This window comes from Microtus oregoni, unplaced genomic scaffold, assembly GCF_018167655.1.
Source record: "Microtus oregoni isolate MIOR12 unplaced genomic scaffold, Mior012 000066F_ref0000041, whole genome shotgun sequence".
NCBI classification, from domain to species: Eukaryota; Metazoa; Chordata; class Mammalia; order Rodentia; family Cricetidae; genus Microtus; species Microtus oregoni.
The window spans coordinates 9,893,760-9,906,079 of record NW_024543952.1 but is presented as its reverse complement, the minus strand read 5'-3'; the positions used below and the strand labels follow the sequence as shown (position 1 = coordinate 9,906,079).

The window sequence follows — 12,320 nt, the reverse complement described above, 5'->3', positions numbered from 1 at the left end:
TACTGCATGAAACCAGTTAATACTGACGCATCATGGAAATATTGAATATACAATGAACACATTTAGGATTCCAAACAACAGGTTCTAAATTGTACTCTCTAGAAAGGTAGGAGGAAAATGTGTACTGGTTCAAAGTGTAAGTTAACCCCAAAAGATAAACTCCATCCTTCCCTTTTCAAATCTCATGTAATTCATGATTTCAAATCTCTGAAGGGATTTCCAAGTTTGTGTTACTTGATACATACATTGCCTTCCTTCTGTTCACTCAGCCACCACCTCAGTTTCCGTTTGTTCACTTTTCTGTGTGCTCTTTTTCGTGCCCAGCTGATTCACATTTACCTAACTATTCTTCCTAAAGTGCACATCTGATCTTTCTTCAGTTCAGAAACTCACGGTGGCGGTACCATGCTCTGCCAAATAAACAGAAACTCAGGTATCCAAAGTCTCGGGTAGTTTCCCACCAATCTGACTGGTACTCTCTCCCAATTGTACTAAAGCATCCAACTTGACTATTGTTCCTTTCACATGTTCTGAGTTCTTTGCCATCAAGCAGTTGTTCATGTTTTCTCTGCTTCAAATGCCTCCTCTCCTTTTTCCACCTGTTGAAACCTTATCTGTGGTACATACTCTACCTTCAATAATAAGGGTTAACATTTATTGAGTGCTTATTTTGAACCATGCTAAGCATGTACAAGCATTTTACATGGATTAAATCAGTTCATCACAATAACTCAATGATGTTGGTGCTGTTAATTCAACCTTTACCTGGAGCAAAATGAATCTCAGGATCCTTGTATGCCTTTCGATCAAAGGCACACAGTTGCTATTTGGTGAAATGAGATTTGAATACAAATAGTTTTATTCTCTAGCATCCAAAGGTGTTAAGACTGAAAATCAATCAGCTGGGCCTAATGAACACATACCTGTGCTTATAGCATTTAGGAGTTGGCAGCAGGAGGATCAGGAACTAAAGAGCCACCTTGCTACATAGAGTTTCATTTAGTCCAGCCTTATCTACCTGGGACACTATCCGGTCCTAAAGATACCCAGAACAAGTCCCAAAACACTAAAAAAAAGAAGAAGAAGTTAGAGAGAGAGAGAGAGAGAGAGAGAGAGAGAGAGAGAGAGAGAGAGAGAGAGAGAGAGAGAGAGAGAGAACAGCTTTTCTGCTTTTCTCTGGCTTTAGTTGATGTGGTCCTTACTTGACTACTTGAGAGAATTTTCACTGAACTTTTAAAATTCGCCTTGTACAGTATTATTTGTGTTCCTCCACTCAGGATGAGTCTGTTAAGTCCTAAGGGATGCAGCCTCTCTATCGTAGACAGCTTAGTGCTTCAAACTTGGTGATAGAGGGATATTATTCACTATGCATTTTATGTTTATTAAATGTGAAGGGGACAGGAGAGGTACCTAAATAGTTCCGCAATTTACTACCTCCCATTGCCCTACATGATATTGGCCATTGCCGCCAAAACCTGTCAAAATGAGATCCTCCAGCCTGTTTTCCCAGCCTAGTCTCTGGCAGGTCTCTTCTCCCTGCACCCCGCCAGTTCTTGCAGCTGTCTGGGTCTTGGCCAGTGTTTGGGGTGAGGCCGGATCAAAATATCACTGTCCTGGGCTCGGCTTCCAGCAGCAAGTGATCAAATGAAACTCAGTCACTGGTGACAAGGCTGGATTGAAAGCCCCCACACACATTGCCAAATTGCTCTTTACACAGGCCCGGACTTGCCCAAGCACCACGTGGGTGGGCTAAGTAGTTCAGCTTTCTGCAGGATGCTCTGAATATCCAATCCATTCCCTCCTCCTCTCTCTTCCTCATCTCTGGATCCCAGATGCACAAGGTTGTTGGACAAGTCTGGGCATATTCCCAGCGGCCATCTGGCTTCAGTTCGAACCTGCACAGGCAGGAACTGACTAGTCAAGGCTGTAGGAATAACAGTCTAAGTTTCTGACATCTCAGAGAGTGCTGTCGGGGCTCAAACGATGAAATGACTGATTAGAGAATACTTTTCCCCGAGTCAGGCTGACTTTGTAGCACCCTTACAGGGACATCTGATATGGTCCTCTATTTCCGTCCCTAGTTAGCTACCAAATGAAAGAGTGTTTCCACACTTAACCTGTAAAGATCAAAGGATGGATCATACATAGAGACTCCCTGAGCAAACACATTAGAGTACAGAACAGACACCCTGCCCAATAGCCTCCCCTCAGCCACCAACCTGCATACCGCTCTCACAATAGGCGAAATCCGTTGCAACCAGTGTTCTGCTGGATTCATTTCACTTTCACGTGTGGCAACAACAGATCAAATCCATCCTCTCTTTCATATTATGCCTATACCCCCTCCTCTCCTCTGTGAGGCCTGCGGGACAACTATTGGACTATTTGATGTGTCTGGGAGTGGTTATGCAAATAAACCCCGCCCCTGAAAGGCCGCTGCGAGTCTGGCTGGTAAACAATGGCCAAGCCACAAGTATGGCAAGAGTTTTTAAAGCTCCAGGAACTGAAGCTGGGGCATGAGGGGGGAAGGGCCTAGAGTTGGATCTAACTGAATCTGTGGGCAGGAAGGGAGGAGGCAGCTAAATGCAGCTCAGTTTTTCAAAGTTCTGTGCATGGCTTAGCAGGCTTGGAGTTCCAGAGAAAACCAAATGTTGGGACAGTTAGGATTCTCAGACACAAGGAAAAGGCACTTCCCAGCTCTGGCTTTGCAGTTTTATATTAGTACTCCAAAAGATTAAGATTTTTACCAGGAAACCTGAAGCTGGTGAAAGACCACAAAAAAGAAGAAGGAGAAGGAGAAGGAGGAGGAGGAGGAGGAGGAGGAGGAGGAGGAGGAGGAGGAGGAGGAGGAGGAGGAGGAGGAGGAGACCACAAAAAAGAAGAAGGAGAAGGAGAAGGAGGAGGAGGAGGAGGAGGAGGAGGAGGAGGAGGAGGAGGAGGAGGAGGAGGAGGAGGAGGAGGAGGAGGAGGAGGAGGAGGAGGAGGAGGAGGAGGAGGAGGAGGAGGAGGAGGAGAGGAGAAGAAGAAGAAGAAGAAGAAGAAGAAGAAGAAGAAGAAGAAGAAGAAGAAGAAGAAGAAGAAGAAGAAGAAGAAGAAGAAGAAGAAGAAGAAGAACTGGATACTAACATGTCACTCTGATTTTAAGACATCCTGTTACTTCTGATGGGTCTCTGGGTCTCACTACACATACATATACGGTACACACACATGTACACACACACACACTCATATCATATACATAGTATCTCTCAGGATTTCGCCTATTGTGAGAGCGGTATGCAGGTTGGGGGCTGAGGGGCGGCTATTGGGCAGGGTGTCTGTTCTGTACTCTAATGTGTTTGCTCAGGGAGTCTCTATGCATGATCCATCCATTGATACGGTAGAGCCATAAACAGGAATTCATAATCAAGTATCAGAAGCTGAAAATCATTTGGAGGAAATAATCAGAATTGGATTAGAATAATGACTAGAACATAGTTGCATACAAGTGTATACTGGACATAAAAAATAAATACATACACTTTTGGGGCAATCTGACATCATCTCTGAAATTAAAGTGAATATTATTACCCTACATAGCTAATTTTGTCTCTAATAAAGAGGAGGGACCAATAGAGGAATAATCTGCCTTTTCTTCCAAAAAGGGCGACATTTTCTAAAAGAGGGGCCCTCTGATTTTCTCCATCTTCTTCAAATGATAGTGCCTGAACTAGTTGAGTTTTGAAACCTTATTTTAATAAAAGGAATGTTGATCTTGGCATTAGTACCCTTGCCCAAGCCAACTTCATCTGTAAAATCATATTATCTTTCTCAGTCTTGCTTTTGGCATTTAAAACTTGAACAGATTCTTGTTCTTGAAGGCCTTGAAATTCTACGATGAGTCTTCCCACATGCTTGTGTGCACATGCAGTTACATATGCTTTCTGACAACACATAGATTCTGCCTTAGAAGCACTGCAATGAGGCCGAGACTGGTTTTCTATCGACATTCCCATTTGATGCAGTTGCTTCTGAGTTATAGACAATACATTAAATAGCAAAGGTCTAGACAGTGGACAGAAGCAACATTAACAACTCATGTTTGCATTAGCCAGCACTCCATAACAATAACAATTAGTTTTTGAAGAAAACAAGCTTGTTTGGGCTCATAGTTTTGGAGATTTAAGCCCATGGTTGGCTGTCCTTGTTATTTTTTGCTCTGTGACAACCTAGCTTATCCAAGTGGCACAAAACTGTTTACATGATGGCCAAAATTCACAAGAGAGACTTATCAAATAATCTGGGTCTCACTTTCTTCTTCAAAGACATACCCCTATTTACCAAAATATCTCCCACTAGCCCTCACTTCTTAAAAGCTTTAGCATTTTCTACAAGTACAATGGGACATTGTCCAAGCCATAGACAAATAGATACTTGCTAGACATTTCAGATGGAAACTACAGCAATCTGTAATCTTGTAAATTGTGTTGTTTTGCCCTTAACAATTACATTTTGCAGTCAAAGTGAATCCTAGTACTTCATGATCATGTCTGAAAGGCACTTGAAAGAAAAGTTGCGGCAAAACTTCAGAGTGCACAAGTTATTCTTGTATTACTTGGAAAATGTCTCTAAGCAACTCTGCCTCTGTCTGTAACTTAGCCAATAATAGAATAATTTGTTGATCTTCATTGAGAAATCGGTAGGGATTCTTTCACACATTATAATTGATTAGATTAATAATACTATGGGACCTATATTTAACCTATGGGACCAAAAATAATGGAATAATCCCTGTGTCTACTTTTGTAAATGTCACATATAATTCACTAACACTTTCTGCCTCTAAAATACGTTCTAAATTCCACAATTTAGCATTTTCACTTCAACTGCTATGGTAGCCAGCCATGTTTTCTCCTTGTTTTTGTAATTCCCTCACCCGAGTCAATTATCAGCTTAGTAACCATAGTAACCCTTTAAAATATTAATAAATCTAAATATTTTTAAGCCATGCTATAGATTGTCTTGTTAATAGTAAAAACCAAATGTATTAATTATGATTTTCGATAGCTTATAAAATATTCTACTCCATCTGACTGCCACCAACCTGTCTTATGTATTTGATCTCATCTCCTGCGAATCTCCTTCCTTACTATGGTCAACCATTTCAATGTCTTTGGCTTACTTCTCCTAAAATCTGACATGTTAAAGACTGGTATTTGGACTTGTGCTTTTACAGCTTAGAAATTTCTCCCACCAGCCATCACCATGGTTCTATTCCCAGCCATTATTATGACTTCATCCATCACTTCCTCTAGCTCTCCATTCAAATGTTTTCAGAAGGAATTTTCAAGAATACCCTAATATAAAGAATTGCCCCTGCATTTTAGATTCCAACAGATAAATGAGCTTTTCCCCAGCACTAGCTCCAAGTATGTGAGATACAGTGTGGCACTAGGCTAGAGTAAGGCTCTCAACTCTTTCCTCTATATAGCATCTATTCCGTTCTAATGGCAGTGAAAACTGAGTTGGGTCACTTTACTTCTTGGGGCTCCCCCAAATCCTCCTTTTATCTTGGGCAGAAGTTACTTCATGATACCAAAGAGTATAATCCTGGTTGAAATGTTGCTAGAGCATGCATGACGTACCTAACTGGAGGACAGACAAACCTAGCCTCCTTTAAGCAGATCTTTGGCTGCAGAAGGGTTCCTTTTGGATCACAGAGAGAGATATGGGGCTCTCTACTGCCAGGCTTCAGATATTTTACAGAGCACTTAGGAATACTGGCCTTAGTGAGTTCTCAAAGAAGCCAGGATAGCATAGAATTCAAGGATAAGTGATTTATTATAATAGAAAATGCTGTCTACTCAGTTAGACTAAGGCTTTTCCAATCTGTAGAAACTGATAAGTGAAAATGAAAGCAAAAGTTCATGAATCAGAGTATGATGAGAGCTATAGAGCTAACTCTTTGGATTCTAGTATGACTAGCATCACCCTTAATTGCACAATCAGTTTCTTAGGTCTGTTAATCACCATGTGCAATATTCAGAAATAACTTAGGCCATAGCTGTCTCATGTAATGACGAGGGTCTTCTGGGTGATTTTTCAAACTTCAACTGAGTCTGAGGTTTGTTAATTAGTGTTCTTTCTCATCCTGAATCATGTTTCTTTTCATTTGCCAAAATGACTATTTCAAGTTCATTCATATTAGTCAAGACTCTAAAATGCCTAACTAACTACTTCATTTTTTATAAAGAATATAAAAAACAGTGACCTCTACTTCCTTAGTTTATCCTTCTATCTTATTTAAGAACTAGCTTCTTTCTGTCTCAGAAGAATCTATCAGCATTCATTCCTATTGTCTGATGCTTATTACTTTTCATGGGTCTTTGTAGCCATTTCCCTTCAGACACTTCTGCTGCTTTTCTTCTTTCTAGTTGAAGCCAATTAGGCAAAGGATTTACCATGCTAATTGGTTTTATATGATCATTTTTTGTTTCTTTATTTCTTTTTGTTTGTAGTTTTGTTTTTTTAAAAGTAGTCTCTGCTTATATAGCCTGAGCAGAACAGGATTATATGATCCTCTCACCATAGCATCTCTAAAGCAAGCTTTAAAGAAAAAAGCCACTATATCTGTCTCTACCTCTTCATTTCTGAACTCACTATATTCTTCTTTCCTTAAGGCCACTCATGGATTACTTGCTGTCAAACACAGAGACTCTTTCTTTCTACTTACTTGAGTTCCTTAGAACACCCAGAATTAATGAGTCCTTTTTTCATTTCTTCTACCTTGATTGTGGAAATTATGGCTCTTGCTTTCATTCCTTCCTCTATACTTTTCCCTGGATTCTTCTTCTCTACTTACAACTCACATGTTGGAATATCTGAGAGTTTCTCCCATTGATCCTCATAACTGACTCTAACTTGTTTAAGTGGAGTGTGAACCTGTGTGTCAAGGACCTACGATGTCATTTCACTAATGTCCAGTTGCAAATTAGTACCAAGAGCATAGTTTTGGCCAATTTTATTATATCTATTAGTATGTCATTAATAAACTAATTCTCACATGACTGCGTGGGAAGGACAAAGGATAAAAACTTTAAATCATGTTTTCCAGGCCACACAAGGACCACTACACAAGATTTTCAATACCTCCTCAACTAAACAAAAGCAAACATTGGAAATACATAATAAATAGTACTGATAGCTAAAAATTTATTATCACTTCAACAACTCTGCACATTAGGTCCTATGTTCAATGTTCTATACACAAGATTTCATTTTATAATTGAGAAAATTGAGTGACAGAATTGATAGGTAATATTTCATAATGCCACAAGTGGCAAATAACCCAGGACTCTCAAAAATAAGTGACCCTGATTTACTTACTGCCACATTAAAAATATCCCATTCATTCTTTTCCAAAACAGACCATCCTATCTTATCTGGAAAACTATTCTGAGCTTCAAATGTTTCCCTAAATTTCCTACTCAGTACTGAAGTTTTTGTCTCAAAAATGGACTTTGACCCTTTTGTTGTTGTTGTTGTGAACATTCATGTTGTCAGAGACTGCTTGTTTATTTCCCAGCTTGCCAGACCAGAAATAATTACTCAGAAACTATACTAATTAAATCACTGCTTGGCCACTCATTTAAGCATATTGCTAGCTATCTCTTATATTTTGAATTAATCCATTCCTATTATTTTATAATTCACCATGAGGCTCATGGCTTACCTGCAAGGTTTCAGCTGGCAGTGTGACACTTCTTCTCTGGTGGCTCCATGGTTTCTCCCTGACTCTGCCTACTCTCTTTATATATCTTTTACAGCCTGGCTATATTCTGTTAAGCCATTGGCCGAACGCAGCTTCTTTATTCATTAACCAATAAAAACAGCACATATACAGAAGGACCTCCCACACCATTTCACCTTTTCTGTTTAAATAAAAAGGAAAGTTTTAACTTGAACGTAGTAAAATTACATACAACAAAATGGGTATCAAGCAAGAATTACAGTTACAATATTTCTACTTTATCTTTTATCATAACTAAAGAAAACTGTAATTATAACTATTTATTCTTCAACTCCATCAATGACCTACGTAAACATGGAGTCCATTGTAAGCAACTTCTAATACTCTAGAATTGACAAAGATGTCTCATTGCCTGGACAGTCACCCAAAGTTCTTCTGTATCATTGGAGCATCCATCTTCATCCTATAGGCCCATAGTATCCAGCAAACTTTTCCATGAAGCAGGAAACTTCAAAGACAGTTCCACCTATATTCGCAGTTTGTCAATCACTTTCTTCTCTATCCTGAAGGGTGTCTGGCAGACTCTTTCATGAAGCAGGAACCCAGAAGGACCATCTCACCTTTAGGCAAGTTCAGCATTTTACTGTGGGTTCTGCAAGTCCAGCCGAGCAGTTCACTGCCCAAAAGATTAACAAACTCCATGAGGAACATCTCCAATGCCCATCATCCTCTTGAAGTAGATTAATGCTGCTAGGAGCAGATGTGTCTCACTGTCATTAAAAGTTCTAAATTTTTAAAATATTTGAAATGCCATATTCTGAAGGTCTCTGAAAGATTTGAAGAATACCAATCTAATTGAAATATGTGTCTATATATCTGGAAAAGCTAACTAACATGATGACAAACTTCACTATTACAGATGACTCTCCATCAACATATATTTCTTAATTATATATTACATTTTTAAATGAGCTGCACAAACACAATACCTTAATCAAGTGCAGAAATATATATATATATATATATATATATATAACAAAACTGATCCTAAATTTATATCAATAATACAAGATTCATAAAAATACAAATTATTGATCTCTATATCATATCCCCCTTTAAATGTAAACAAATATTTATAAACAATCTTTTAGGGAATTTAGGCAGAGTTCTCTCCAAACTTTTTTCTTCTTTTTGTTGGGTGAAATAATTTTTAGGGGTGTTCACAGTGACTTCTCAGGTGTTCTTGGTCCATCAAACCACATTAGCCTGGAAGGAATCCACAAGTTCTCTTTTTCTGTAGAAACAAAAGAAAAAACCTCTTTTCCAAAGCAACTTATCCTTACCCAAATTTTGAATTCAAAATACCCTTAAAGTATATATTTGGTTTAGCTTAGCAGCCCATACAATGAAATGTCTCTCTGTACTTAGCTCCTTCACAGTCAAAAAATTTAAAGAAAATACAATAATATACATAATCCAGTCTCTGTGTTTATTCCATCTTTACATGCCTTATTTTTTCTTTTCCCCTTTAATCTATGACTGTCTGTACTCTGTCTCTTTAAAGACTTTGTTCTAGTTTTTTAAAAAACATTTACTTCTTTTTATGACTATACCCTTTTCTGCTCTCTCCCAAGCCTACATATATTTTTGAAACACACTGTGACCAATTTAGAGGTTTTTTCATCTGAATTTGTCTTTATTGTGTATCTGTAATCTTTGATGACCAGGATTGCTTTTGAAGATGCAACGTGGCGTGGCTAGAACTAAGGCTGCTTTGTTTTTTGGCTCTGCCCTGTCCAACATAGCGGAGGTCCATTCACTGCCTCTGAGACTGCCAGATAGGAGCCATACTTGCCACCTCAACTCTGGTAAGTAGTTGGCCCATGATGTCACCAAGTAATCTACCCACAAACCCCATTCAAGTGCTTGGCCTCATGAAAGAGCCAGAGTTCATGTTGGCAGCATGGACCAGGAAGCTGCGGTTTTGAAACTGCACTTTTTTTTTCTGATACCACCAAATCAGAAAGACCTCTTTTAAAGGAACCACAGTGCTCCTACTCACTGCAAGCAAACAGAGACCATCTGAAAAAAGAGTAGTCTCTCAGTTTTTATGGATATAGTCACCCATGTTGACACCGATTTGTTGGGGGAGGCTGTTAGTATATTTCCTGACCACACTAACTAGAAATAATCACACAGAAATCTAAATTAATTGCAATACTGTTTGGCCAACCATGCAAGCATATTTTTAGATAACTCTTACAACTTAAATGAACCCATTCCTAATATTTTATATTTTACCACAAGGCTTGTGGCCTACCAGCAAGGATCCTTGCTGGCAGCTCATGTATTTTTCCTCTGGCGGCTCCACGGATTCTTTCTGACTCCCCCTACTCTTTCTTTATATCTTTTCCAGCCTGGCTATATTCTGTTAAGCTATTGGCCAAAAGCAGCTTCGTTATTCATTAACCAATAAAAGTAACACATATACAGAAGGACTTTCCACATGACATCTGAGGGTATAGAGTATTTAATACCTCTGCTTCCTTTACTTAATCTATAATAGTCATGCTTTCTTCATCTGTTCAGCCCCTCCCTCTAAAATGAGCCTCTTCTTTCTGCCAGTTGTGGACATGCTTCATCCATCATCCACATCCTGACTGGTTTCCATATTATTTGTCTTCTCTGTTGTGTCCATGCCCTCTACCCACAAACACATTTGAGTCCCCTTCCCACTGTAAAATTAACTTGAACCTAGATCTACACTGCCTTCTTTTTAAAGAGCAGCTTCATCTCTTCTCCTTTCTTAGTTAAGGTTCTGACTAGATAATGAGTCAGATACCATAAATACAGACAAGAGCCCAAGGCTGGAGAGGTCATAGGTCCTAGTGGGGAAGACATTGCTTTTTTTTATAAATAGGCATAATGTGCTAATCAAATCACTTCTGAATAACTATGTTCAGGCATACCGATTAGTGCTATTGTTAGTGGCCATCAAAGAAGCTTCATTTTGCAGCACAAAATGCAACTAAAGAGATAATACCACTTAAAGTCTAAAGAATAAGCAATTGTTGAATGTACATTCATAAATGAAACATCTAAATTACTACCTACAAAGCTCAGGAAATATCAAGAAATGGTCAAAAAGAATGTCAGAACTGGAAGCAGGGGTAGGAGTTTGTGGACCACAGTTTTCCAAGCATAACATGGCTACTGCACCCTTGAACTCACAACAGCCATGGTTAGCTGTTTAAAATCTGCACAAGAATGGACCTGTCAACACTTTTTCATGAAATGAGATGATCCTGCATTTGGCCTAAGGATTTTTTACAGTGTGACTGATTGATGGGGGAGACAGGCATTTTCTCCACAGTGTAACCACTGATAAGTTGCCCACAGACCTGTTGAAAACAGCTCACCTATGCTCCTATAAATAAACAACATCAATGAAACTCACTGAATCTCCCCCCCCCCCTCTCTCTCTCTCTCTCTCTCTCACACACACACACACACACACACACTATGAAAATGGAGAGGACTTTGTTGGGAAGAGAGGGAGGATTACTGGTAAAGGGAGTGGGAATAAGGAGAAATGGAAGTACGATCAAATTATATTGAATATATTTGTGAAAATGTAGCAATGAAACCTATCATAATATATAATTAATATATATTAATAAAATAATGTTAAAAATTCTGATCAGAGTACTTTGCACTTACTGTTTCCATGCAATCATTTCTATCAACAGCATAATATATTGTAATCAGGCTCCTTATCCCATGTGTTGTTCTTCGGACCACAAGGGACAACTTTAGCACCAAATATTAAGATTTTTTTTTTCGAGACAGGGTTTCTCCGTAGCTTTTGGTTCCTGTCCTGGAACTAGCTCTTGTAGACCAGGCTGACCTCAAACTCACAGAGATCCGCCTGCCTCTGCCTCCCGAGTGCTGGGATTAAAAGCGTGTGCCAACACCGCCCGGCAGCACCAAATATTAGGGAACACTTTTTTTCTCATTTTCTTCTTTATTCACACCTTTTTCCAATGTTGGTCACTTTTCTTTCAGAAACATTTTTTTCACTGGAGAAAAATTTCCTTCTATTTCTCAAAATATTCCCTCTCAGAGCATGTCACAAATCTTTCTCTTGTCTTGCCTCTATGGATATTTTTAAGGTGAGTCTTCTCAAAATATTTTATTCACATGAATTCATCTACCTTATAGGCAGTCCTTTGAAGGATGTATTCTTTTTATTCTTTTATAAAGTAGGGAACTCAAAATCAGAGAAATAGACTGAAATGCCCAGGGACGCAAGGAGCACAAACTCATGCCAGAATGAAAGCCAGAATCTGATTCCAAACATGTCCTTCTTAAACAAATATACATGTATAACTCAACAACAGATTGAGTTTGGAATATAAGTTGAAGTTCTTCATCTTTCACTGGCTTATATGTCATAGGATTTAGAAGAAGGTACTTAAACCTTTTTGAACATGAATGTCCAGATCCTTAACACGAGAACAACACAAGGATTTTTAGGAAGATTAAGGAAGCATTTATAGACCCCATCTCTGAATCCAAAACACAGGACCTC

General features: G+C 38.9%; 1 protein-coding gene across 5 annotated transcripts in view; it reads right to left on the bottom strand.

Moving 5' to 3' along the window:
- The window catches only part of LOC121440207 (tumor necrosis factor receptor superfamily member 27-like), a 156,790-nt gene extending 154,457 nt beyond the window's left edge, over positions 1 to 2,333 (bottom strand). For 2 of the 5 annotated variants that reach the window (XM_041640942.1, XM_041640940.1), the window contains exon 1: positions 2,228 to 2,320. The gene's annotated coding sequence lies outside the window, so the exon portion shown is untranslated. Of the gene's footprint in view, positions 1 to 2,219 lie in introns of all 5 variants that reach the window. The other 3 variants (XM_041640943.1, XM_041640941.1, XM_041640944.1) reach the window with 2 other exon arrangements.
- Positions 2,334 to 12,320: the final 9,987 nt, after the last annotated feature.